We start from the raw sequence: 5,000 nt of genomic DNA, 5'->3' as shown, positions 1-5,000 counted from the left end.
ACTCGTCACGCTGCAGTAGTAATGCCTCGTTTCCGTCTCTTCGAAGATTTGGCACGACGGCTCGCCACCGTCTCCTTCTCGTGAGGTTGCTGGCGCGTGGCTTCAGCGCTCAACGTACTGTCCATGATGCCGACGCGGTCAAAACGAGTCGACGGACGCACGTTCCCTGTGCGCCGAAGGCTCTCTTGATATGTGATCCGACCCTCAGACAGACGAAGCCAAGGGAAGACCCAAGGCCGCAATGTGCGTTCAAAGAATCAGTGCTCAGTGTGTCCTGCAATTCACACCAAGTCTCGCAGCTGGCTGCGTTCTTCATCGACCCGAGAACCGAGTGATCCACCGCTTAGAGTCGTGAAAAATAGTTTGTTCAATTCAGTACAGTACAACCAGTGTTTCAGGCACGTGGCGTCTCCCTGTGTGTGGTTTCGAAGAGCGCCTTTCGGCGTGCGCTACTCCTGTTTCGCTCTTTCGTTCGGCGGTCACGCGTTTCCGCATGACCGCTGCTGATCCAACAGCCTACTCGAGACGAAAGACAAGAGCTTGGCGCGCGCGTACTCGCGCAGCTCTCCAAAGCCACTCGGCCAGTGCCAGGGACGGCTCTCTGCGCCGGAGCCACAACAAGTCTACTTGAGGCGGAAGACGAAGCCAGCAAGGGCCTGGCCGCAAGTGCGTTCGAATACGGGATTACAGTCCCTCGTCTGTCCGTACTTCCTCTTTCGACGTGCGGCGCCTTCCCAAAGCGCACAAGTCCGCAAACCGCAGAACGCTTCCGACGTAGCAAAGCCGCGTTTCCTTCGGTACTTCGCAGCAACGCCGCCTTTCCCTCGGCGGCGGGCAAATAGCCTGCAGACGTCGTCGCATTGAACCGCGAACTCGACACCTCGCGCGTCACGAGCGGGAGCCGACCGGCAGCCTCCGGCCCTTTCGGGCGCGGTGGAATTTGCCGCGGAGGACGGGAGAGTGCTTTAGGCCACGGTTCCTTCCGTACTTGGCAGCCGCACCCTCAATACCGCCGGTTCCATGACCGACCGAGCGCCGCACCGTTCCTTTAGTACTTGGGCAGCAACAAAGTCGGGTCGTTACTCCACACTCGCCGCAGGAAGCGACCGGCAGCCGCCAGCCTTTTCAGACTCGGCAGCGTTTGCCGCGGAGGACGGGAGAGCGCTCGCACCACGGTTCCGTGTGTACTAAGCGGCAGCGGCATTAGCTCTCGACCGTCAGTTCCTTGACCGACCGCACGCTTCGCCGTTCCCCTCGTACTGGGCAAGAGCAGCAGGTCGGGTCGTCTTACTCCCATTCCGCGCAAGAGTGCCGAGGCGGACTTCAGAAAGCCCACCCAACAGTGTGCGTTACGCCGTTTCTACCCGCGGGCGCGGCCAAGCCAACCGTCCAAGGTTGCAGCCGGCGTCCACTGGGCGCAACAAATTTGGCACGGGGCGCCCTTCGAAATTCGGGCAATCCCCGGCATGTTCGGGTATAGCCGTCCCCGCGTCCAAGCGGGGCCAGCGGCGGAAAGCGTCGGGCGCAGCGAGCTGCTTCACCCACACGGGGTAGAAACAATGGCGCTCGTCACCCTCGAACAATCCGGTAATGATCCTTCCGCAGGTTCACCTACGGAAACCTTGTTACGACTTTTACTTCCTCTAAATGATCAAGTTTGGTCATCTTTCCAACAGACCGGCGCAACCGAAAGGCCGCGCCGGACATCGGTCCGAAGACCTCACTAAATCATTCAATCGGTAGTAGCGACGGGCGGTGTGTACAAAGGGCAGGGACGTAATCAACGCGAGCTTATGACTCGCGCTTACTGGGAATTCCTCGTTCAAGGGGAACAATTGCAAGCCCCTATCCCAATCACGAAAGAAGTTCCACGGGTTACCCAGTCTTTTCAGACAGGGATAAAGACACGCTGCTTCCTTCAGTGTAGCGCGCGTGCGGCCCCGGACATCTAAGGGCATCACAGACCTGTTATTGCTCTGTTTCGTGCGGCTAGGAGCCGCTTGTCCCTCTAAGAAGGTTGTAAGGTGCTGGGAACCCCGCACCTATTTAATAGGCTAGAGTCTCGTTCGTTATCGGAATTAACCAGACAAATCGCTCCACCAACTAAGAACGGCCATGCACCACCATCCACCGAATCAAGAAAGAGCTCTCAATCTGTCAATCCTCCCAGTGTCCGGGCCGGGTAAGTTTTCCCGTGTTGAGTCAAATTAAGCCGCAGGCTCCACTCCTGGTGGTGCCCTTCCGTCAATTCCTTTAAGTTTCAGCTTTGCAACCATACTTCCCCCGGAACCCAAACACTTTGGTTTCCCGGAAGCTGCCCGCCGAGTCATTTGAGTAACTCAGGCGGATCGCTGGTTGGCATCGTTTATGGTCAGAACTAGGGCGGTATCTGATCGCCTTCGAACCTCTGACTTTCGTTCTTGATCAAAGAAAACATTCTTGGCAAATGCTTTCGCAGTAGTTCGTCTTGCGACGGTCCAAGAATTTCACCTCTAGCGCCGCAATACGAATGCCCCCGTCTGTCCCTCTTAATCATTACCTCGTATTCCAAAAACCAACAGAACAGAAACGAGGTCTTGTTCTATTATTCCATGCAAGTTTATTCAGGCGACTCGCCTGCGTTGAGCACTCTAATTTTTTCAAAGTAAAAGCACCGGCCTTCTCGAGGCACACAATGAAGTGCACCAAGAAAGGACCGGCATGATGTTCAGTCCGAGCCGTCGCATCGGGTAGATGCACTACTCGTCTGGAACTGAGATCCAACTACGAGCTTTTTAACCGCAGCAGCTTTAGTATACGCTATTGGAGCTGGAATTACCGCGGCTGCTGGCACCAGACTTGCCCTCCAATTGATCCTCGTTAAAGGATTTAGAGTGTACTCATTTCAATTACGGGGCCTCAAAAGAGTCCCGTATTGTTATTTTTCGTCACTACCTCCCCGTGCCGGGAGTGGGTAATTTGCGCGCCTGCTGCCTTCCTTGGATGTGGTAGCCGTTTCTCAGGCTCCCTCTCCGGAATCGAACCCTGATTCTCCGTTACCCGTAACAACCATGGTAAGCAAGTAACCTACCATCGAAAGTTGATAAGGCAGACACTTGAAAGAAACGTCGCCGGCTCGTGGCCATGCGATCAGCACAAAGTTATCCAGAGTCACCACACAATACGGGCCGAAACCCGATCGATCTTGGTCTAATAAAAGCACCCGTCGCCCAAAGGGCTTCAGGCTCACTGCATGTATTAGCTCTAGAATTGCCACAGTTATCCAAGTAGGAAGAAACGATCTAAGGAACCATAACTGATTTAATGAGCCATTCGCGGTTTCGCCTTATTTCGGCATGTACTTAGACATGCATGGCTTAATCTTTGAGACAAGCATATGATTACTGGCAGGATCAACCAGGTAATCGTTCAACTGCGCGTCCCGCCTGTCAAGCAGGCCGGACGCCGTTTTTGCGATGCCGAGGCCACCTTCAGGCGCCCCAGCACGCTTCGTTCTTGCAAAGAGTAGCACTTTGCACAGTCCGAGACGACGGCGTTCGAGCTCGCTACGGCGCCCTCCCCGAAGGGCCGGGTATCGCCACGCGGCAAGAAGCACGCAACATTCTCGATAGACTGGTTGTGTCGACTCGATCACGGCTTGCGGTTTCTCTTGAGCCCGCAGCACAGGTGGACCGACCGACACTTGCAACGTAGCCGAGACGGCAAAGCCGCCAGGCGACGGGTCACGCCCGCGCCTTCGGCGCTTTCGCATTTGACTCGTCCGAGGACGATGCGGAACACAACTCGATATCGTGGAGAAAGCGTCGTCCGACAACCAGCCCCTAACGCATCAAGCGGATGAGGCTGCAGACGTCAGCTGTGGGATCCACGGGAGCGATACCGGGGACACGCTTGACGGGCACGAAGCCCGCCGCATATCAAACACCCAGGTCGCTTTTGGGGGCGACTGCTCTCTGGGACCCCCATATAATAGCAGCGATAAGTTCCCAAATCTCCATGGGGCCGTACTCGTGCCACTTTCGACGAGCGTTTGGCGAAAATCGTGCCGCCTCGCAGCGCCGCGAGCGAGATGGAAAGCTTACGTCGGCAGCGCAATGCCGAAGTCGTGAAAGCGCAGCGCGTCGACCGAATGCGCGAACGGCAATCTCTCGCCTATGGACAGCGCGGTTTCCAGAACAATCGCCTTTCTGTGCCCCTACGGGGCCGCACGCTAGCGCGGCCCTTTCGCCGTTTCCGAGCACGAGTGCGACCGGCGCGGGCGGCGTGCTCGACACCCCGGCTGACGCCGTTTCGGACTTTGTCTCTTCGCGCGCTCGCGCCAACGCCGCGGCAAAACGACGACCTCTGCGCGGTTCTTTCCCGGTTCCCGGCGTGCTATAGTGCAGCCAGCCGGACGGTGGCGACGACTCAGTCGCGGCCGTGCGGTGGCTTGTACGCCAAAGTTGCGTGACGGGCGTCGAGCTCCCGCCGCGGCCCGGCTCAGGTGGTTTCGGACTTCTGTCTCTTCCGAGCGCTCGCGTCGTCGTGGGCACGATTCTCGAGTGCGGAGCGGTGCGCGGACACCACCACGAACACGCGCAAGCCGAAAACGGCACTACGGTACAACGTCGGCCAGGGCGGTACGGCCCCCTTATATGAGCAGCGATAAGTGACCAGATCTCCACGGGGCCGTACTCGTGCGACAAGGCGGCGTACTGCGCCGAGCCGAGCGCCAATATTTGGCCTTGGCACGGCCGATTTGAGCTCTCGCGATCGCCGCGGTACCGCCGCTCACCGATTCAAGGCACGCTAGCGCGGCCCCTTCGCCATTTTTCGAGTAAGAGTGCGAAAAGCGCGCGCGGCGTGCTCGTCGCCCCGGCTGACGTAGTCTCGGACTTAGTCTCGCTCACGCCGCCCCGGCTGACGTCGTCTCGGACTTAGTCGCGCTCACACCGCCCCGGCTCACGTGGTTTCGGACTTCCGTCTCTTCCGAGCGCTCGCGTCGTCGTGGGCACGATTCT

The 5,000-nt window shown here is 57.9% G+C and overlaps 2 non-coding genes across 2 annotated transcripts; both read right to left on the bottom strand.

The window, feature by feature from the left end:
* Positions 1 to 198: 198 nt before the first annotated feature.
* On the bottom strand, positions 199 to 351 carry LOC139053902 (5.8S ribosomal RNA). Its single transcript, XR_011510871.1, has one exon. It is a non-coding gene; the product is annotated as a 5.8S ribosomal RNA (ribosomal RNA).
* Positions 352 to 1,588: 1,237 nt separating this feature from the next.
* Positions 1,589 to 3,403, bottom strand: LOC139053909 (small subunit ribosomal RNA). The gene has a single exon (XR_011510877.1). It is a non-coding gene; the product is annotated as a small subunit ribosomal RNA (ribosomal RNA).
* Positions 3,404 to 5,000: the final 1,597 nt, after the last annotated feature.

Source organism: Dermacentor albipictus, unplaced genomic scaffold, assembly GCF_038994185.2.
Source record: "Dermacentor albipictus isolate Rhodes 1998 colony unplaced genomic scaffold, USDA_Dalb.pri_finalv2 scaffold_350, whole genome shotgun sequence".
NCBI lineage: Eukaryota > Metazoa > Arthropoda > Arachnida > Ixodida > Ixodidae > Dermacentor > Dermacentor albipictus.
Note: the sequence above shows the minus strand (reverse complement) of the source record. Positions and strands in the feature narration are given on the sequence as shown.